Below are 23,859 nucleotides of genomic sequence, written 5' to 3'. Positions count from 1 at the left end.
CAAACAGTTAGCCCATTGCTAACATTTCTTTCATTGCAAAACTTACAGAGAAAGTGGTGACCAAACAGTTACGGTATCCACTCAAATATAAGCCTATCCACGTATAAATAGTTTTCCTTCAAAAAAAGGGGGAAAACTTTTAAGTCAGGTATTTTTTTATTTATTTATGAATTTATATACTTCCTGGAATCTCAGCGGTTTCCATACAATAAACATACATAATTAAACACAAATCTTGCAATTGACAAAAAAATCATCATTCATATCAAACTTGAGTAGTAGCTCCAGGCACTCTCAAAAGACAACAAATATACAACCTGCTAACAGACAACCTAGGAATTCCTGCTTACAAATTATTCAACATGGATGAGGAAAGCTAATTACATATGGGTGGTTTATATTCCTTGATTTGATTTATAGTTTTTGATATACTGCTATGACATCAGTATTGGTTTACAATACTATAATTCAATACCCTACAAAAATTACACAATACTACAATTCAGTGATCTACATAAATTGCATAATACTCAAATTATAACATAGGTTAATATCAACATCCTTGACAGTCTAATAAGTACTGAGTCTAAAATGGACAAGATTCAATCAGAAATTTGCCTATCCATAATATCTTTGTAAAAATAATAGTCTTAATCAACTTGCAAAGTGCATGTTAGGATAAATTCTCATGTAAGCTTTTTAACAAAGAATTCCACAAAGCTGGATCAGCATATGAAAAATCTCTACTTTTGGTTACTTCCAGGCTAATTTCTTTAGGGCCAGGTAACCTAAAAAGATCCTTCTGTAATTAACATAAAGACCTCTATGAAGAATGTCTGACCAGTTTCTTGAACAAATACTCAGGTGATTTTAAATACCAAGCATTAAAGGGGAAAGGGGAATAGGCATGGGACTTGTATACCACCTTTTTGTGGTTACATATCCAAAGTGCCAGACACAACAGATTAAACTCAATGAACTTTCTCACAGGCAGCCAAGGCAAGCTAAACAAGACCGATGTAATATGGTCTGTTTTTTTGGCACCTGTCAAAAGCCTAGCAGACGTGTTCTATTTTACCTGTAAACAATGCATATTCGCTTTACTGGAACCAAGAAATAGAGTGTTACAGTAGTCTAAGTGACTTGTGATAAATGTACAAATTAGTTTAGGGTCAAGTTTTCCTGCTTTAGTTGACATAACATACGCATGACTAATTTGACCACATGACTAATTTGAGGTTTAAAATTTTGATCCAAGCCACATCGTACACCCAACATTTGTAATTTGTGAAATAGGTAACAATCACCTTCAATCTATGTTCCCTCTTAGCTGAGCACATGAGCAATCACTCTTATAGTCTAGGAGCATTGCTCACAGATTTTACATGTTTGCTCATAAAAATACTTGCAAATCTGGAAAATTATTGGTTTTTAGTAGTGCTGCCCGATTTTCGATTTGAATCGATTCACCGATTCACTTCGCGTGAATTGATTCAAATCGATTTGTTTTTTTTAAAAAAAACCAAGCTCACCGATTAGTCAGCCCCCTTGCTGTAGAGACCCGTTTGGCCATTCCCTCTGCCACTAGAGTCCTTCCATCTAATGTAACTTCCGGTTTTGTGAAACCAGAAGTTACATCTGAAGAAAGGAATTCAGCAAAGGGAGCACCAAGCGGACCTCTGTGCACTGATTGGCAGCGGCAAGGTGATTGATTGGCTGGCTCTCTCCTTCCCATCCATCCTGCCGCTCTGATCCCGTGCTGCTTTTGGAAGTGGTGTGGTCTCATGAGAGGAGCACCAGCGCCAAGAAGAGCAGCGGGAGGGAAATGCGGGCTGCTCGGGGTAAGTGACAGCAGACTTGTTTTGGTTCTCCAATCCTCCAACTGTAACACGGGTTCCCCTGTCCCTCACGCTGCCTTGTGCGGGAAGGGGGCGGGCCCGGAAAAGGGCAGACTCAGGTTCCGGCTCCCTGCATTGAGTGTCTGAAGCTCAGGTGGAGCCGCGCTCGGAGGCGATGAAGGTTCCAGGGAGCAGCTGAACCTCGCTTCTTCATTCATTAGCAGGGACCGGGGCGCCGTCAGCCAAACTTTGCATTGGGGAGTTGGTGGACTGGATAGGGAGAGATGGGGAGAAGAAGGATGGGAGAGATGAACTTGGTGGAGGGGGAGATGGACTTGGGGGAGATTATGGAGAGGAACTTGGGGGAGAAGGAGAGATGAACTTGGGAGAGATCATGGAGAAGGGAGAGGGGAGATGGGGGGATGTAAGAAATAATGGATCTAAAAACAGGAGAGGGATGGTGGACAATGGGATTTAGGGAGGGAAGGAACAGAAAGGGAGAGCAGTTGGACAAAGGGATGGTGGGGGGATAGAGATACTGGATAGGAGGGTGGTTGGGAAGAGAAAGGGAGAGCTGGTAGACCCTGCAGTGGTGGGGAATGAGGGAGAGATGCTGGATGAAAGGGTAGCTGAGAAAAGAAGAGATGGTAGATCTGTGGATGGTGTTGGTCCATTGCTGCAGCTGCAGGGATGGAGACGAAGAAAGGAAAGATGCCAGACCTCCGGGGGAGGGAAGGGAAACGGAAGGAGAGGACAGAGATGGAAGATGGATGGTTAGCACAGAGAAAGAAGAAAGAAGAGACCCTGGCAAATGAGTTATCAGAAGACAACCAGAGCCTGGGACCAACATGATTTGAATAATGACCAGACAATAAAAGGTAGAAAAAAATAATTTTATTTTCTGTTTTATGATTACAATGTGTCAGATTTGAAATGTGTATCCTGCCAGAGCTGGTATTAGACCGCAAATGTGAGCTAGGATTTAACAGAGAGAGGAAAAGTCTTTTTTGTTTATTTATTTTGTTTACACCACAGCGCCAGTGTGGGTAGGAGAGGGCAAAGGGGATGAAGAGGCTATATAAGGGGTGAAGAGGCTATAAAATAAACCCACCAGGTTGTTTGAAAAAAATACCCAGTTGGGCAGGAAAATTGAATCGAATTGAAAAATCAATTCAATAGGCTGAATCAAATCAAAATTTTTTTTCCTGAATCAGGCAGCACTAGTTTTTAGAACTTGTTGCTCACTCAAAATTTTTTTTTTTATAACTTGTCTGCTCACATGAGATAAAATTTGCACACTCCCAGCCAGCATTGCCCTCAATCTCTGGCAAGACTTTTAATTTCCTGTGATGATGAGAAATCCACATTAATGAGGATTTCTTGACATTCAATGTAAGATGGTTATCAGCAAGCCAATTAACTAACAGTCTCAATTTATCGTTCAGATTAGAGATTCTTGATTATCCCCTATAAAAAGAAGTAACTGAATGCCATTGGTGAATAAATGAAAGTCATTATCCCAGGTATCAGTGAGTCTTCTACTCCCTATCCTGCATACTATCATGTCTCTCTCGCTTCCCCCTCCTGTGATGACCATCACTTATCCCCCACTTCCAACCCCTCCTCTGGCGACCGGCACATCTCTCTTGTTCCCTTCTCTTCTTTCCCCTCCTCCCTGCGGTGACTGGCACTTTGCTCTCCCTCCCCCTGAACTGCTATTAGTGATCTGTAACCTGTTGTTAAAATCGTCTGTAGTACCTGGAGTTTGGAGGATAGCCAATGTTACGCCGATTTTTAAAAAGGGTTCCAGGGAAGATCCAGGAAATTACAAACCGGTAAACCTGACTTCAGTGCCCGGCAAAATGGTGGAAACAATGATAAAAAAAAAAATAATCGTGGAATACGTAGACAAACATGATTTAACGAGACAGAGTCAGCTGAGGGAGATCTTGCCTCACCAATTTGCTCGAGTTCTGAGCCGGTTGATATAGTGTATCTAGATTATCAGAAAGCATTTGACAAAGTTCCTCTTGAGAGGCTCCTGAAAAAAATTAAAGAGACATGGGATAGTTGGCAAAGTTTAGTTGTGGATTAGAAATTGGTTATTGGATAGAAAACACAGGGTATGGCTAAATGGTAATTTTTCTCAATGGAGGAGAGTAAACAGAGGAGTGCTGCAGGGACCGGTGCTATATAACTTATTTATAAATTATCCGGAAATTGGAACGACGAGTGAGGTGATTAAATTTGCAGCTGACACTAAACTGTTCAAAGTTGTTAAAACGCATGTGGTTTGTGAAAAATTGCAGGCAGACCTTAGGAAATTGGAAGACTGGGTGTCCAAGTGGCAGATGAAATTTAATGTGGCCAAATGCAAAGTGATGCACATTGGGAAGAATAACCCAAACCACAATTACCTGGGTGTCAGTGTAGACAATATGATGAAACCTGTCCTCAGTCCCCTACTTTGGGTAACCTATATAGAATCCGAGGGCTTGTGGCCACTGCTTGCACTGCAGTATTATATGCTCTGTAAATATACCAAAAATATATATATTATAGTTCATGCAATAAATAGCCCTCTGGTAGTATCTTCTGGATATTATGCATGACAGAGGCTAGAGTGTAAATACATGAATAAAGGGAATATTTGTGAAAGAGTGATCTAATACTGTCTTTCCAAAATAAGCTTATATGGCTGGCTGAGTGGCTCAGTAGTGGCAGAGCTTTCTGGAGGTCCTTGGTTAATTTCCCAGGTCATGGTTCCACTCTTTGTGTTGGTCAGGGTGGGGGATGATGCAGAGATTGTGCTCACAGTCTTTGAGGATATGTAATCCCAGTCCTCTCACAATAGCGTCACCTAGTGGTCATATTGTGGTCGCATAATAGCAGGATTCTTGATGCATGGACCCAAGTCTAGGGCTGTTGCTGGAGTGATTGGGATAGATGAATTATGAGGGAACATAAAATAAAGATAAATATCACCAGATAGTTGCAAATAAAGGCTAATGGCACCAGCCTCCAGCCCCATATACAATTAAGCTGGAAGATGCTGAGGTAAAGAAATTATCCATTCATTTCATATATTAGCAGAACATACAGAGTGATTTCTTCTTCCAGACCTCATAATATTCCTCAACATGGATGGGTTGGGGAGATTTTTTATTTTTATTTTAAATATGCTTATATGAAATAGTATCTTCAAATATGTCAGTAAAATCCCTAAATACCTATATGAACCCAGTATAGTCTGCTCAACCAAAGAAAGCAAGAACAACTGAGGATATGGAGCACACAAGCAAACAAAGTGGCAGAAACAGAACTCTAATTCCAAATGATGTCCTCCTTCCCCCTCCCCCCCCCTTCGATGCCTGAGAGACCCTGCCTGTGCAGTTATTCACTGAATGCTTCATTTCTGATATAATTACCGTATCTTGGCTGCACTTTGTCCCTCTGATCCTTCCTTAAAGCCCAGATCAGTATGTGAAGACTAGGCTGGTAGGGCTGATTTATTGACTGACATATAGCTGTAGGGTAGAATGCAGGCCTCTGTACCTGAGGAAAGCATTAGACTTCACAGAGCTGGGGAAAAAGGATAGAAAAAAAAAGAGGAGGACTGCAGCACAGCAGCTCCTGGATACAGATTAGATGAGAGACTCTGACACAGATTCGCCTGGAAGCATGTCAGACACTGCTGCCTGTTTGTTCTCCTTCATCGAGGGCACAGCTCCAGTCCAGAAATATTGATTCTTTTCTTTGTACCGAGACAGAAACTGTCAGCCTTTGGAGGCTGACCTGGGCATGGTCAGACAACTATTCCCCACCTTGCCTGCCAGATGAACCCCCATAGGAAAAAAAATAAAACAGGCAAGACATGCCATTGTCCATTTCACATAGAGAGAAACCCCAGGCCTAAGGAAACAACCTCACCCTCTCCCTCAAGAGATCCCTGGTATAGCAGCAGGAGCCCAACTCATGTCTGAAGCGTTCATTTTTTTTTTTTTTTTTACCTCGGTACAAATACAGCTGAAACGGTAATTATTCAACACACTGCAGACAAGTGTATACAGTATGTATTTTCAAATTGTTTGTTCTCTTGTTTGGGGCCTGGTGAGAAAAAGAGAATGCCTGCTTTGGACAGTCATTCGCTGACATTTACCGAAGCTCATGAGAATGAAATACAGTGATACCTTGGAATCCGAACTTAATCCATTCCAGAACCCTGTTCGCGTTCCAAATCGTTCAAGTTCTAAGACAATTTTTCCCATTCAAAATAATCGAAACTGGATTAATCCATTCCTGGGCCCCACAAACTCAAATTTTAACAGAGTGTGTTTAGATGTTGCAATTGTCGTTGTTATCTCTGAAGAAGTGGTAAAAGTCCTCAACTGATAATGGAAAACTGTTTCAAACCAAAAACTGCCCCATTTTGGCATTATTGTAAGTGGAAAAATTGTGTGAATCATTGTCTGTAAATGTCACTGCCTTTTCAACTCAATTGTTTTACTTGATAAATCAAGACTTGTGTACTCCTAAAACCTACTAATTTGAGTAATGTAACAGTTGCTCATCTCCTATTTACCTCTTTTTGTCCCAGGAAGTTTTTCTGCTCCTTTTTGGGACTTCTATTATGACGTATGAGTGACCCGAGCGCTGGGGAAACGTACGCACAAACACACACAAACAACGTGCAGGGCGTTCGGATTCCAAAGCAGTGTTCAGATTCCGGGGCAAAATTTGCTCAAAATTTTTGTTCGGATTCCAAATTGTTCGAGTACTGGGGCGTATGGATTCCAAGGTATCACTGTATACATTTTTAGTTCTGAGTTCTTTGCAGTCTGTGATATCTTTTATTGTACCTATATGAGAAATCTCCCAAAATGTCACAGTATGTTAATTTTCCACTTTCATTTAGGTGCCACTTTCATTTAGGTGGTTAGTGGTCTTAAAAGCACGTGTAGAGTATTTCCAGATTATTTTACCTGTTGATTATGGTTACCATAAGGCTCCAGAAAAATGAGGATGGATTGAGACATCCATGTTTTACTTCTAGACAAATTCAAGTCAAAACTCAAAACCTTCCTCTTCGAAAATGCCTATAACATTCGACATGAACCCCCCTCATGCAGAATCTTATGTAGCATCTAACGCAGACTTCTCCAAAACGCTTCTCTAGAAGTGAACCCTACTCCTTTGTTCTTTTGCCCCTTACCTATTACCCTCCCTTTTACTTTTAGTTTCTATCTCGATGTATTTATTCACTTACCCAGCCCCTCCTTATGTCTTTTGTTACGTATCCTCCCACATAAAACCTGTTTTTGGTATGTTTTATTTTTCTTTTCTTTTTTCTTTTATATCTTTTTTCTTTATTCTTCCATTGTAAACCGTTTAGGTACTTGTTGATTAAATGGTATATCAAAGGATAGATAAACTTGGAAAGTAAAACCCAGATGTCTCTATCCTCCTTAATTCTATTCCTTCAATGGAAGTAAAAAACGGATATCTCAATCTTTTTTTCTGGAGCCATATTGTAACCCTAATGTTGATCTATTAAAAACTATCATAACCCACAAAGAATCCAGATTTCTCCAGGACTACTAGAACTATAAATCCAATCTGAACTTTTCCTGGATTATACACTCTTGCAAAGAGGATCTGTGAGCTCATCTCCCCCCACCCCCACCCCAATCCAATGTGACTTGTGAAAGGTGTATGAATTGGGCACAGAGGATTATCTTCTCTATTTGTGGTGAACAGGTGTCTAGAATATGAATCTTGATGCTGTGGCAGAACACCCTTCCATTCCCTGATCAGATAATAAGTAACTGCTCTTAGTAATAACTGTAATCTAAACATCCAATACTATACTTTATGCACATCAAACCAAACCACCTGATGGACTGTATAAGTGACCATTTCAACTGGTGAAAAAATAAGTGAGTTAAAATCAGCATACCAAGAGTTCAGTAGGCTGGCCCTCTGTATTTTCAGTATTTTCAGAAAATTTGCTTGGGACTGGATGCCTTGAGATAGAAATCTGTGGACATGGGTGTTCCTCAAGGTTCTGCCCATCCAACCAATTTCTTTAATGTTTACTTGCAACCTGGTTGGTGGTCTTTATCATAAGGTATATAGGGACAGACTTAAAGATCTCAATATGTAGACTTTAGAAGAAAGGTGGGAGAGGGGAGATATGATAGAAATATTTAAATACCTACATGGCATAAATGTCTCATTTGAAAGGAAAATCCAGAATGAGAGGGCATAGGATGACGTTAACAGGTGAGAGGCTCTTGACTAATCTAAGGAAATGCTTTTTTAAAGAAAGGGGGTAGATGCATGGGATAGTCTCCTGGTAGAGGTGGTGGAGACAAAGACAGTGTATGAATTCAAGAAAGCATGGGACTGGCACATAGGATCTCTTAGGGAAAGGAGGAGATAGTGGATGCTGCTGATAGGCAAACTGGATGGGCCATTTGGTTTTTATCTGCCATCATGTTTCTATGTAAGCTTTGGGACAGATTTTGCATGATTTAGGTTTAAGCTTTCATAAGTATTGATCTCTTTTTTTTTTTCCTGTTCATTCTGATTTAGCTGAAACATAGTCTACCTTAGTTAAATGTATATTCATAATTCAGGTAAGGATGACTCCAAAATAGATTAGAAATGATTTTTTTTAATAAGAATGAACTGTTTTGGGTTAGATGATCTGCTGTACAGCATGTTGGTATCTAGTTAGCTAAGGATGGTCCTTTCTGACCATTACTTTCTGACTTGTGAAATGTCTTTCTTTTTAAAATTTATTTAGAAACTCTTAAATCCCACACAATCTCCAAATCTAGGCAGTTCACAACAAAACGAGCATAATATTAACAACAAATATTGCAAATAAAGTAATGTCCTTTGAAAAGCTAAAAAGAACATATAAAAACAAGAGTTGCCATACTGGGACAGACTGAAGGACCATCAAGCCCAGTATCCTATTTCCAACAGTGGTCAACCCAGGTCACAAGTACCTGGCAGGAACTCAAAGAGTAGCAACATTCCAGAGCTGAGATTGTGATGTCATAATGCCTCAATCCACCAATGCCTAAGAGCCAATTTCATCAGTGATGCTACAATGGCTTGATTGTTTCAAACAGTGGCCAACCCAGATCCCAAGTAGTAAAACATATTTTATGCTGGTTATCCTAGGAATAAGCAATGGATTTCTCCAAGTCCATCCTCATATTAGCCAAATCTTTTCTACACCCTGCTAAACTAATTGCCTTCACCACATCCTCTGGCAACAAATTCCAGAGTTTATTTATACGTTGAGTGAAGAAATATTTTTTCCAGTTTGCTTTAAATCTACTACTTAATAGCTTCAATGCATGCCCCTTAGTCCTATTATTTTTGGAAAGAGTAAACAAGTGATTCACATATACCCATTCCACTCTACTCAGTATTATATAGACCTTTATCATATCTATCTTAAACTGTCTTTTCTCTAGGCCAGGGATGTCAAACTCAGGCCCGCGGGCCAAATTTGGCCCGCAGGATAATTAAATTTGGCCCACGATTTAGCCCGCCGTTCCTTCCCTCCCTCCATCCCAGCTTCCCGGTCTCATCTTCAAAGCAGCCTGCAAGAGAATCGCCAATCGGCTGTAGCGAACCTAGCAGGCTGCTGTCGACTTCCGCAGCACGTTCCCTCTGCCGCGATCCCATATGTCAAGAAGAGGGGTGGGACCATGGCAGAGAGAATGTGCTGCGGAGGCCGAGGCAGCCTGCTAGGTTCGCTACAGCCAACCGGCAATCCTCTTGCAGGCTGCTTTGAAGATGAAGCTGGGATGGAGGGAGGGAAGGAACGGCAGGCCAAATCTTGAAGGTGAGACCAGGAAGAAGAAGGGGGAAAACATGCAGGCCTTTGGGGTGGGTGGGGGGGCCCTGGTGTAGAAGTACACAGAGGGAGGGAAGGAGGGGTCCAAACAGACGTGCATTTTCCAAACTGAAGGTGGGGGGAGGGGAAGAAATAATTGGTCTAAAAACAAAGGAGAGGGTGGACTATGGGATGGAGGGAGGGAAGGAACAGAAAGGGAGAGAAGTTGGACACAAGGGATGATGTGGAGGAGGGATAGAGATACTGGATAGGATGGTAGTTGTGAAGAGGAAGGGAGAGATGGTGGACCCTGGGGTGATGGGGAAAGAGAGAGATTTTGGATGAAAGGATAGTTGATAAAAAGAGAGATGGTGAATCTGGGGATTGTGGGGTCCATCGCTGCAGCTGCAGGGATGGAGATGAAAAACAGAAAGATGCCAGACCTCCGGGGGAGGGAAGGGAAACGGAAGGGGAGGACAAAGATGGAAGATGGAAGGTTAGTACAGAGAAAGAAGAAAACGACAAATAGGCAGGAGACCCTGACAAGTGAATTATCAGAAGACAACCAGAGCCTGGGACCAACATAATTTGAATAATGACCAGACAACAAAAGGTAGAAAAAAAAATTTATTTTCTGTTTTGTGATTACAATATGTCAGATTTGAAATGTGTATCCTGCCAGAGCTGGTGTTAGACAGCAAGCGTGAACTAGAATCTAAAAGTCTTTATTAAGGTGTGCATTTAGCACGTGCTTAATCAGCGTGCCTTAATAAAAAGAGCCCTAAACTTTTTTATTCGCTAAACATTTTGAAAACTAGCTCTCTTGTATTTCAGTTTATTTTATTTTTTTAATTTATTGTTAACCGTGTTGAGCTTCGAGCTTCCTTTGGTTGAAGACCCGGTATATAAGGTTAAGTTTTAGTTTAGTTTAGTTTAAAAACAATCAAGGTATGGGGAGCTCATGGGTTGCTGATGGGATCCTAGCACATATAAGAATAGTCTTACTGTGTCAGACCATCTAGCCCAGTATCCCGTCTTCACAGAGGCCAATCCAAGTCACAAGTACCTGGCAAAAACCCAAATAGTAGCAGTATTCCATGCCACCGATCCAGGGCAATCAGTGGCTTCTCCCTTGTCTGTTTCAACAGCAGTTTGTGGAGTTTTCCTCCAGGAACTTACCCAAACTTTTTTTTAAAACCAGCTACATTAACTGCTCTCACCACATCCTCTGACAATGCGCTCCAGAGCTTAACTATTCTCTGAGTGAAAAAATATTTCCTCCTAGTGGTTTTAAAAGTTTTGCTCTGTAACTTCATGGAGTGTCCCCCTAGTCTTTGTAAATCTTGATGCAGTAAAAAATCAATCCACTTGTACCCGTTCTATACCACTCAGGATTTTGTAAACTTCGATCATATCTCCCCTCAGCTGTCTCTTTTCCAAGCTGAAGAACCCTAACCTCTTTAGTCTTTTCTCATACGAGAGGAGACCCATTCCCTTTATCATCTTGGTCGCTCTTCTTTGAATTCTTTCTAGTGCCGCTATATATTTTTTGAGATAAGGAGACCAGAGCTGAACACAATACTCAAGGTGAGGTCGGACCATTGAGCAATACAGAAGCATTATAACATTCTTAGGGTTCCTTTTACGAAGGTGCACTAGTGTTTTTAGCGTGCGTTATAGCGCGTGCTAGCTGAAAAACTACCGCCTGCTCAAGAGGAGGCGGTAGCGGCTAGCACGCATGGCATTTTAGCGCGTGCTATTCCACGCGTAAAGGCCCTATCACGCCTATGTAAAAGGAGCCCTTAGTCTTGTTTACCATCTCTTTTCTAATAATTCTTAGCATCTTATTTGCTTTCTTGGCTGTCGCCGCACATTGGGTGGAAGGTTTCCATGTATTGTCCACGATGATGGCACCCAGATCTTTTTCTTGAGCGCTGACCCCCCGCCCCCCCCCATTGTGGATCCTAGTATCTGGTAACTATGATTTGGATTATTCTTCCCAATGTGCATCGCTTTGCATTTGTCCACATTAAATTTAATCTGCCACTTGGATTCCCAGTCTTCTAATTTCCTAAGGTGTTCCTGCAGTTTTTCATAGTCCGCATGTGTTTTAACAACTTTGAACAGTTTTAGTGTCACCTGCAAATTTAATCACCTCACTCGTTGTTCCAATTTCCATATTATTTATAAATAAGTTAAATAGCACCGGTCCCAGTACAGATCCCTGTGGCACACCACTATTTACCCTCATCCATTGGAAAAAAAAAAGAAAAAGACAATTTAACCCTTTGTTTTCTGTCCGGCAGGGTACCAAATGCCCAGATTTACTCTGACATTGCCTAGGTTTGGCCACCCAAATTAAACATCCTGTGCCAGAAATCTGTGCTAAATTTCTAAACTCCTTGCCTCACCACCTTCTAAGGCACCTAAATATAAGTGACTTGTAATTTAAAATCTCTAAATTGAGGTGGTCAGAGACTGCATACTATTAAATTTAATAGAGAGGCAGGCGCCTTGGACTTTTGAATATTTGCCCCTACATTAGACATGTAGACAGATCATTTTCCTCTAGTTTCAGGCTGCCAAGATACTTTGGACTTATTGTTCAAATGGATGCATCAAGTCCTTTTATTTTATTATCTGTTTTGTCCTGGTGTATGTTAGTGTGTGTGCCTCCTACCCATGTTTCTAATATAAAAGAAAAATAAAAACTTCATATTCTCCCCCTAATGTTGGAGTTTCAAGACTCGGAGAACATTTGACCAAATGTACACCTTTTTGTTCTGTCTGAATATGTTATGCGCAATTGATTTACTATAGGTATTATATTCCTTTGGAAAGTGATGGTGTGGAGTAAATCCCTTATGTTGTTAGAATTGTATTTGATCTCCTGGACAGGGTTATCAGTCATTATCTAATACGCAGGTCTCTCTTGAAAACACCTCCATGGTTTATTACTAGTGACACACCAGTGGCCTTATTGTGGACTTTGCCGTGAATAAAACAGATTGATGAGCCATTTTATAGCATGGCAAGCTATATTATAAATACATCACCCCTTTTCAGTAATTTAATGTGAGGAACCGTCTAATGAGCTACTGCCTGTGATCAGTCAAAAGGCTGGGAGGATGTTGGATCTCCAGGAGAGACTGGTAGATAACAGGGAAAATGCAAACCCAGTAACATTTATACAGATCCCAAGACAAATTATTTTTTTTGTGCTGATTCTAGTACTGCAGAATAGCTCAGAATAGTCACAGTGATGTGCTCCGACATTGCATCTGTGGGATGCCAGTGCTTACATATGAATAGTTTGTTTTGAATTCTGGGATGTTGTGAAGATGACCGAAAATGGTAGACAAACGCCTTCTCTGGGTCCAAAAGCAATGCAGGAGCACCGAAGTACACTGTCTGGCACTTGGCTTGCAAAAGGACAATGGCTCTGTTTCCATGTCCAAAATTAATCATGAAAAAATTACAAAAATCTTTCAGATCTAATTCTTGATTTAAACTGAAAAGTTCAAAAGTATGAAATTTAAATATCTACTTCTGTTTTATTTTATAATAAAAGTTGATAGATCAGGTGGTCTGAAAGTTTTGGAGGGGTTTTTTTTCTAATCTTTTTTTGTCTTTTTCCATGTCTTCAATTTCCATGAATTGCATTCCACACAGCCATGTTTGTGCCTTTTTTTTTTTATTTTTTTTTTTAAGATATGCAGCTCTTTATTTTAACTTTTGTTTAACATACATTGGAGTCTTCACATCCTGTTACTCTGGCTTCTGGCAATGCACATGCATTTGGCTCATCCCATTCTCACTGTGGCCAGTGGATGGATTTCCCAGGTTTCCTGGTACAGGAATAAAGAAAATTAGGCAAGAGGCAGAAAAGAGAGAATACAATATCACATAAAAAGGAATAATGAAGAGGAAAAAGGAGATACCAGCGGTTAGCAACAGAAATTCTGCACCTCCAGTTCTGTAAACACAATCCATATCCACAGAGGCTCTTCCAGCAGTGGATACTGAGCAGAACTAGCATGCGTCACCATATTCTTAGTCATATAAAAATGAACATTTAGATACTTTCTGTCACATGAATAACAGTGGCAAACTCTTCACTAGTTGGCACTTTATTAAACAACTTAACACTCTACAAAAAGCACATTATAGTAGATTTAAAACAAACTGGAGAAAATATTTCTTCACACAACGTGTAATTAAACTCTGGAATTTGTTGCCAGACATCGGCAGGGTTTAAAAAAAAGATTTGATAACTTCTTAAGAGAAGTTCATAGGCCATTATTGAGAAGGTTGGGTAAATCCACTGCTTATTCCTAGGATAAGCAGCATAAAATCTCTTTTGCTACTTGGGATTTTGCTAGGTACTTGGGCCTGGGTTGGCCACTGTTTGGAACAGGATAATGGGCTAGATCAGTGGTCTCAAACATGCGGCCCGGGGGCCACATGTGGCCCGCTAAGTACTATTTTGAGGCCCTCAGTATGTTTATCATAATCGCAAAAGTAAAATAAAACAGTTTCTTGATCAAATGTCTCTTTAGCTATAAATGACAATATTATTATTAGAGACTTGGCCAAAAGGAAAGATTTATAAAATATGAAGAGTTTTACCTCATGCAAAATTGTCATTTCTTTAATAAGACATTAACTATTTTTTCTGCGGCCCTCCAAGTACCTACAAATCCAAAATGTGGCCCTGCAAAGGGTTTGAGTTGGAGACCACTGGGCTAGATGGACTTTCAGACTGTCTCAGTATGGCAATTCTTTGGTTCTTATGCACGAAGCCAGGACTCAAATAGCAACTCTGCCAATGAAAAGGCAGCACTGCAACTGTACCAGTTCTACAAGAGCTCACCACCTACTGACAGGTATAGGCTAGAAAACAGAGCAAGCTGGACAGATATGAGTATTTGCATAGAAACTGCATGCAGGGGAAATGTCTCATATAAGTCACATGGAGGTCATCAAATACAGAGTAAGGTACCACACATTAAAACTAGAACTATGCAAACAAAAACTGAACTGAAATTCCCAAGAAGACAGTCTGTTCACAGTGATGATTTCATAAATAAAAAGGAGCTGGGTTGAGAAAGATTGAGGAAGGAGGTTTAGATTTAATATCAACCTTCTCTCTCCACCCCATCACACCATTTCTCCTCTTCCACCCCCTTCAACTGAACTTGTTTCTTCCTCTTCTCCTTCCTCCTATCTTCCCAGAAGCAACCTCAGGGTTGCTGTTACACGTCCTGAGGCTCAGTACAGAAACTGGAAGAAGGCCCTAAAGCTCACCTGCAGGCTATGCTTCCTTCAGCTTCAGGCAAGCTTGGACCCAGGGGGGACCCAGGACAATTGTCCTGTTTCCCATCCTTTCATTTCAGCCCCCAGTAGCAAAAGTCAGGTAAGTGGTGGTGTCTACCTTCTCAAACAGTTGGCAGTTTGAACTCTGCCAACCATTCTATCTCTGCTCTTATGAGCATTTTTGAAATTCCTGTGTCAGATACTAGCATAAACTGGAACCAGGAAGTATCAGTTTGCAAAACTCTCACAGTTGTTGCTGGCATTTTGCTCCTTTTCTAGGATTTTGAAAAAGTGGTAAATTTCATAAAACATGAATTTAATCCAGTTCAGAAAGGTTCAGCATCTGACCCAGCTGAAAATGACTGTTGTTGGTATGTGTTGCAGTGCTGGACAAATAGAAATGAAGTCCCTCCTGTTCAGTGGTAGACACAAAGATACAAGATGTGAATATTTCCTAAAAGTAACAGAAGAAATAAGACTTACCAAAAAAATGAGTAGGAAAAGTTCTGCAGAATCCCGGGGGAAACAGGAGAAACAGCAGGTACAGCGGCAAAATATTCTGTACCTTGCTAGTAGTCCAGATATATAAGTTCAACATGAACATAACGGAGCATCGCTAGATTCTGAGAATCTCTTTGATGTCCTTTTTTAGCTTATAAATTTTATTTTGCTGTTGCTCTAAGAAAAAAAAAAATATATATATATACTAGTTTTTTAGCCCGTTACATTAACGGGTGCTAGAATAGATGTGTAGACTTAGGCATTTCTTTCTTTCTCTTTCCCTGGCCCCCTGTCTATCTTTCTTTCTGTGTCTCTCCCTGGCCCCCTGTCTGTCTGTCTTTCTTTCTGTCTCTCTCCCTGCCCTCTGTCTGTCTGCCTGTCTGTCTTTCTTTCTTTCTGTCTCTAACGGGTGCTAGAATATGTGTGTGTGTGTCTGTATTTATTTCTTTCTCTCTCTGTGCTTAGCCTGTTTCAGTATTTCTGTATTTTTTTTCACATCTGCGGGAGGAGAAGGAGGCCGGGGCGCATGGGATGGCGGGGAGTCTGGGGTTGGGTGGAGCTAGGCAGAGCCGGAGTCGGGCATGGACCTTGCGCCGCTCGGGCTGGCTCCTCGTCACGCAGCTGCTCCTGCCTCTCGGCGACAGGCACCGTGTCAATATCAGCACGCTGCGTTCGCCATAACTGAAAACCGGTGCCAGCGCCGCAGGCAAACGAATGACTCGGTCAGCTCCTCCTCCCTGCGCACGACCACCTCTCCCAGGGCCATCATGGCGCCCCGCTGGGTCTTCGTCACTCTAACGGCCTCGCCTCCCACCCCCGGACAGCCACAGCACCCGCCCACCTGCCAGTCACGCGCTCCCAGCTGGGGCTTCTGAGCACCGTCGCCCCAGCCAATCGGCGGCCGCCTTGGTCTCGGCTGCTCCGCGGCGCTAAGTGGGCGCAGCCAATGCCGCTGTCAGGCCAACCTGCCGCCGAGCCAGCCAATGGACATCACCCTTGTGGCTGGCGTTCTGAAGGGGTGGCGCATTGCGGCCTGCTCTGAGGGGAGGGGGGAAGTCTGCTGTCTTTTCCACCTCCAGTTTCACTCCGCTCTTGTTTCCGCCACACTACGGGCCTGGGACGCATCGTAACGGTAAGTAGCAGGCTCGGGAAGGCAATGGCAGGACTCCGCATTCGCTCCCTCGGCCGCCTGTGGTGACGTAGTAAGCGCGCATGCGCACTCTTGCACATCCCGACAGATCAGATCTCAGGGAACATGCGGTGAGAGTGCGCATGCGCGTTTAGCATTTTATTATTATTATATATATATATATAATAAAATGTTATTATATATATAATAATAAAATGCTATTATATATATATTTTGTAAGAGGACTGTGTAAAGTACAGGCTGTTATACACTTATCACCACCCCCCTTTTTACAAAACCGCAATAGCAGTTTTTAGTGCAGGTTGGCGCGCTGAATGCCCTGCGCTGCTCCCAATGCTTATAGAGTTTTTATGAGCGTTGGGAGCAGTGCAGAGCATTCAACGCAACAGCCAGATCATTCATCTAAAATGCACATTTATAGTATCTTCTAGGGATCTTTCAGAGGCCACTGATGATTACATGTCAAATTACTGCACTTGTTGCTTTCCCTGTTATATAGCACTGTCTTAACTGTACCCCATCCCTGTTTCATTTAGCTGGTGAGTTCAGCATTGTTATGCCAGATGGACCAGTTTTAGGGATGGGCAACCAAGGCAATGGCCCTGGACCTACATTTTACAGGGGATCCTAAGCTTGCCTGAGACTGAAGGAGAGAGAGCCTGCAGACAGGCTTTGGGGGTCTTCTCTCCAGCATTATTTATTTATTCAGTTTTTTATACCGTTCTCCCAGAGGAGCTCAAAATGGTTTACATGAATGTATTCAGGCAATCAAGCATTTTTCCCTGTCTGTCCCGGCGGGCTCACAATCACCTGGGGCAATGGGGGAATTAGGTGGTTTGCCCAGGGTCACAAGGAGCAGCATAGGTTTGAACCCACAACCTCAGGGTGCTGAGGCTGTAGCTTTAATCACTGTGCCACACTCACCCTGGAACCTATCTTATCTGACACCAGGCCTACACGACAGGACTGTCATCGCTCAGAACTATGCTGAGCGCTGCATCAGACTTCAAGTGTGTCTGGAATCACTCTTCACAAATTTCCCAGTCTAGTTCAAATGTAATTATCCTCCAGTCCAATGAGGCCTTCTGATACTTATGAATTTCTGTCACTAGATTCAAATAATGGTTCTTCAAAAGTACTGTAGTACATTTGTGGTTTACATTAAAATAGATTTGGAAGACAGGAAGGTGTTTGCGTACTATTGCCTTTTTAAAAAAACTTATTGGAGAAATGTATGTATTGAGTGATGTAGCTAGAACATCAGGGGCCCATGGGAAAAATATTCAGGAGGCCCCCCATATAATATTAAGGAAAGGAAATAGAAAGACTTCAAGAAGAAAAGTTTAATAAAATGTAGTTATATTTAATTGGATATAGAGTTTCTTTGAAATGAGTCTTTGTACATCAAATATTTTATTTTTGTGTAAGACGATGACACTATAAATACCTTATTTCAGAAACATGAATAGCACCTTCTGTAACTGTGCCTAGAAAGTCAAATTGTAAAATTCTTTAAAATATTCTATGTTCTACATGCTAAAAATCAAGACTTACCAATTGCAGTAGCACAGTTTCAAGTTTATTTAAAATTTGATTGATCGCCTACTCATATATTCAAGGTGATGCACAATTATAAAAACAATTTATGACAATGTACAGGGAAACAAAAATTCATATACCAAATACAGGACTTACCAGGACAAACAGAACCAATATGGAATGTAAGGATGGAAATACAATAATTGAAGGCAAATGAGACAATCAAGGAAAACTACAAAAGGAGGGGGTTTGGGGGATTTTTTTAAAAAAGATTGAGTCTTCAACAGGGTTTTACGATATCTAGCAGTCAAAAGCATCTTTAAAAAGAAAGCATTTTTCAACTGTCTCTTAAATCTATCAATATTTTGTTCTTCCCTCAAATAAATTGGCAAGGAATTCCACAATTGGGGAGCCACTACCGAAAAAATATATTGTCTCCGTGTATTAATAGTTTTAAGTGAAGGAACAGTTAGCAGATGTTGGTCATTAGACCGAAATATTCTAGTGGAAGCGTAGGGAATTAGAATCCTATTGATGAAAACTGGGGACTTATATAGTTGAGCCTTAAGCGCTAATAAACATATTTTGTAAATTATTCTATGCGACACTGGAAGCCAATGAGATTTTTTTTAAGATGTGGTGAAACATGATAAAATTTCTTTGCTTTCATGATAATGTTAATAGAAGCATTTTGAATTAATTGTAAACGCTTGATCTCTTTTTGAGCAATATCCATAAATAGGGTGTTACAATAATCAGTTTTAGAAATAATCAATGAATGGATTAATATGTTTAGAGATTTGGGTTCTAACCATTTGGAAATTGAATGAATTTGCCGTAATCTGAAAAATGTTGATTTAATTATGCTGCTGATATGATCGTGATAAGACAGTCTCTGATCAAATATGACCCCTAAAATTTTGATAGTAGTAACTGCCTGAAGAATAACACCTGTAGGAGTGATGGGGAAGTCAAATTTTAGCCCTTCTTTCCACGGAAAAAAAACATTACATTTGATTTGGTAACATTAAGAGCAAGTCTATTGGTAGCAAGCCATTGATGGATTTGCTCAAGTTTCTTGGTGATTGAAAGGGCTTCTAAGGGGTTCTCGGTGTCTACTGGATGTAAAAGTCGAATGTCGTCTGCATAAGCAAACACAATAAATCCAATAAAATGGCAAAGAGACATTAAAGGTGCAAGGAAAATATTGAATAGGAGTGGCTGATTCAACTGGTGGTGCAGTGAGCTTGGAAAATGAGTAGGACTATTATCAGGTCTCTTCCTTCAAAAGATCGTGGGCAGCTGACCAGGAAGGCTTCCCTCTGACGCATTCTGCCCGAATGTTTCAGAGGGAAGGCTTCCGGGTTATTTGCTGGGAGCATCTAGGAACCACTGCTTGTGGCCTTTTGGGCAGAGAGCAAGAGCGGCTGCACTAAATTATTGAAGAGATGAGGAGAGGCAGTATTTGGACATCTTAGATGACCCTGAGTTGGTAGGTAGGTCACCAGGAGGCTCATATACTCCCGTTGGAACCTCATATGAACTACTACCATCCCTACGGGATTTCCACCACCCTGGAGAAATCCCCACAGGGTTCCTGTGAATTTTACGGGATTTTTGCCAACCCCCATTCCCTTGTAGCTCTCTAATTGGTAATCATGAAACTGTGGCAACTTTTGGAAGTTAAAAAAAAAAAAGGAAGGTGCTTAGGGATCGCTCCCCCAGCTCAGGTGCCCAAAGGATGCCACTGAATGCACTACAGACATGACAAGGGCAGATTCAGCAGTAGCACTGTGATTATTGCACTTTTATAGTTTTATCAGCCAAGATGAGCATTATCGCACAATAACCAGCACTCAGCTGTGAAACAAAGTGGAAACTTTTAAAGGGGAATTAACTAGCCAACTGTAGGGCTGGGTTGCTGGAGTATGTTACATCATTTGAGTGCACTGAGGTCAGTCTGATGGTACAAGCATTAGGTTAGGAACCAGGGAAGCTGAGTTCAAATTCTGCTCCTTGTGATCTTGGGCAAGTCACTTGACTCTCCTCCATTTTCTCTGGGGCAAACTTACCATTCTATACTTAGATGGTGGTCAGATTTGTTTTTTAAAGGCTGTCAAGTGCTGCTTGAATTGGACCCGAAGACTGAGTATCCATATAGGTATTTGGCACCCAAAACTTATCTAGGTATTGCTGATATCCAAAGTCATATCTGGATAGTTACGACTATACCGTAATTTCCGTAGTCCAACATACCCATTGAGTTTCCTGGGCACCAGCATTGAATATTGGCGGAGTCAGGATAAGTTCCAGGTCAGCACCTGGACCATCCCAAACCTAACTAGAAAGTGCAGTGATAATCTGCCTAGATATTCAGCAGTACTCTCTGGGTAAGTAACGCTGCAAATATAGGTGTGGCCTGGTCAGCAGCACTTCTCCAGGTTGGAGCCTCTCTTACCCAGAGATAACCTACTGTGCATATCAACTCCTTAGATTGTAAGCCTTCTGGGACAGGAAAATACCTACTATACCTGAATGTTACTGCCCTGAGCTACCAAAAAAGGATTCAGCTTAATCCAAATCCTTTCCCTTCCTTCCTTCATACAGTAGTACATAAAATGGGATCTTTGTTAAGTTGATGCATGTACAGTATGTGTGCATTAATGTGGTTGTGTCTTTCTTAGTGAATCTATCCCTTAGTATCTGTTCTTGAGGTTCTTAAAGGGAGAAATATTCAGTTCTTCTGTAGTTCTGTAGTTCACATTAATGGCAAAAAAACAGGTGCAAGTGATTGCGTGTACTCTGTTCTCTTAATTAAGCCAGGTTGCAAAGCTAAAGCAAATGCATCTTTTTTTTTTATTTTTTTGCAAAAAAGTGGTGGTAAAAGGTATGTATGTATGTATGATCATCCCAGTGTGAATGTCATCTGCAAAATTTCTGAATATTTATGACTTGAGAAGGGCTAAATAAAACATCTATTCATATGGTATATAGTAAGCTGCAGCTGAAAATTAGCCAGTTGCCATGTGCATACAGTAATATTAAGGAGTGTAGACAGTACATTTTAAACTGGGTCATCCTCATGTTATATTGTGTATTTGGATTTTCAAAAGGCATTTGACAAAGTACCTCATGAAAGACTTCTGAAGAAATTAGAAAGTCATGAGATAAGAGGTTGAAAGACAGAAAACAGAGAGTAGGTTTAAATGGTCAATATTCTCAGTGGAGAAGGGTAAATAACGGAGCTCCCCAAGGGTCTGTGTTGGTTCCGCTGCTTTTTAACATATTTAATAATGATCTAGAGATGGGAATAACCAGTGAGATAATTAAATTTGCTGATGACACAAAGTTGTTCAAAGTAGTTAAATTGCAAGAGGACCTTGGGAGACTGGGTGTCAAAATGGCAGATGATGTTTAATGTGAGCAAGTGCAAAGTAATGCATGTGGGAAAGAGGAACCTGAACCATGGCAGGGTTCAACATTAGGAGTCACTGCCCAGGAAAAGGATCCTAGGTATCGTTGTTTTACCTGTAGATATTAGAGCACTTAGCATCTGTGATTGTTGCTCTGACAATCTCAGAATATTAAGATTTTTTACAAAATGAATTCTTGCCTCACCATCCTCTAATTGGGCCGAATGTAATGATTTGTAAAAATGCACAAATTGGTTTGCTATATCACGTGCTGTAAAAATCTTTCCAGATTTTTGGTAATCACATGTTTAGGATGAGGCAACCTGACTAAGGGCTCCTTTTATGAAGGCGTGTTAGGACCCTAAAGCGCAGATTAGTGCGCGCTAAAATGCCACGCGTGCTAGCTGCTACCGCCTCCTCTTGAGCAGGCGGTAGTTTTTCAGCTAGCGCGTGGTAGTTTTTCAGCTAGCGTGCGCTAATCCGGTACATACACTAAAAATGCTAGCGCACCTTCGTAAAGGGAGCCCTAAAAGTTTACCTGTTTTATTTCCCCATTGATGAAATTTATACTTTTGAAAATCATATTTTCAACTCTGCGTTGCAAAAACTGATTTAATTAAGTTTTAAGATTCTGAATTTCTTGTTTTAACTCAGGGGTTGGTGGCAGGATATAATCTGCCCTGCAATCTTTAAGTTTCTTAGTAAGTTGTAGCAGTGGCCTAGTAAGGGTGAGCTGCACCCTCCCCCACCCCTGTCAGGTGCACGCGCCTCCTTCACTTTCCCCATACCTTTTAAACTTCTCCAGCGTGCATGCCCATGTTGGTGTCGTCTTGCCCTTTGACGTCACTTCCTAGGCACAGGTCCTGGAAGTAACATAGTAAATGACGGCAGATAAAGATCCAAATGGTCCATCCAGTCTGCCCAACCATGCATGCTGTATAAATTAATAATTTAATTTAAATGGTCCTTTTACTTAGATATTTCTGGGCCAGAAACCCAGAACTCTGTCCGGTAATGTGCTTAGGTTCTATCTACTGGAGTCTCTGTCAAAACTCAGTCCAGCCCATCTAAACCATCCCAGCCATCGAAGCCCTGCCCAGCCCGTCCTAAACTGAATGTCCATATGCAGGACACAGACTGTGCAAGTCTGCCCAGTACTGGCTTTAGTTCCTTAAATGTATACCCATTATTTTCTGATTCTAGATCCTCTGTGTTCATCCCACGCTTGTTTGAACTCTGTCATCATTTTCCTCTCCACCACCTTCCTTGGGAGCGCATTCCATTCATCAACCACCCTTTTTGTAAAGAAGAATTTCCTAACATTACTCTTGAGTCTACCACCCCTCAACCTCAAATTTCACCCTCTGGTTTTACCATTTTCCTTTCTCTAGAAAATATTTTGTTCTACATTGTTTCAAGTATTTGAACATCTGAATCATATCTCCCCTGTCCCTCCTTTCCTCTAGGGGTATACATATTCAGTGCTTCTAGTCTCTCCTCATTCATCTTTTGGTTCAAACCTCCTATTTTTTTGTCACCTTCCTCTGGATCGCTTCAAGTCTTCTTATGTTCTTTGCCATCAGTGACATCAGAGAGCGCGCCGATGCCAACACAGGCAGCAACCTTGTGCCAGAGAACTAAAAGAGGTACGGGGAAGACAAGGGGAGCATGCGAGGCAAGGAGAGGAACAGGGGCAGAGAGGAGGAAGGGTGCTGTGCCCTTAGGAAGACCATGTTTTGGGCTGTCCACCCCCTCCCCCACATCCCTCTTACTATGCCACTGAGCTGCAGCTTATCACCCTCTAGTTTCTTCTTCTTCGAAGCCATATATGCCACTATGTGGCCCCTTATCACAGCGTTGGCCACATCCCATAAATTGATTGGATTAACATCTACAGTTTTGTTAAATTTCAGATAATCCTGCCATTATGCCTTGAAGTATATAAGAAAATCCAAGTCCTGATATAAAGAAGGGGACATGCACCAAATACTTTCACTATTTAGAGAAATAAATTGTAGTGCAACAGAAACCAGAGCATGATCCGATAATATAGGTGGAATGATATCTGCCCTTTCCATCCTAGGGAAGAGGGGCTCAAGATCAAAACATAATCCAATCTTGAATATACGTCATGAGGATTAGAATGAAAGATGAAATCTAAGGTGTTAGGATTTAAGGCCCTGCTAGGTGTCTAGAAGTCCATGATCATCAATCAAGAAATGAATGCCTTTTATATTTAGCATT

General features: G+C 41.3%; 1 protein-coding gene and 1 long non-coding RNA gene across 11 annotated transcripts in view; one reads left to right on the top strand and one right to left on the bottom strand.

The window, feature by feature from the left end:
• BNC2 (basonuclin 2) overlaps positions 1-23,859 on the top strand; it is a 1,455,515-nt gene that overhangs the window by 826,392 nt on the left and 605,264 nt on the right. The window lies entirely within an intron of this gene.
• On the bottom strand, positions 13,382-15,128 carry LOC117348403. Its single transcript, XR_004536978.1, has 2 exons — positions 15,004-15,128; positions 13,382-13,544 (listed from the first exon to the last, which is right to left on the bottom strand). It is a non-coding gene; the product is annotated as an uncharacterized LOC117348403 (long non-coding RNA).

Source organism: Geotrypetes seraphini, chromosome 1, assembly GCF_902459505.1.
Source record: "Geotrypetes seraphini chromosome 1, aGeoSer1.1, whole genome shotgun sequence".
Classification (NCBI taxonomy): Eukaryota; Metazoa; Chordata; class Amphibia; order Gymnophiona; family Dermophiidae; genus Geotrypetes; species Geotrypetes seraphini.
Note: the sequence above shows the minus strand (reverse complement) of the source record. Positions and strands in the feature narration are given on the sequence as shown.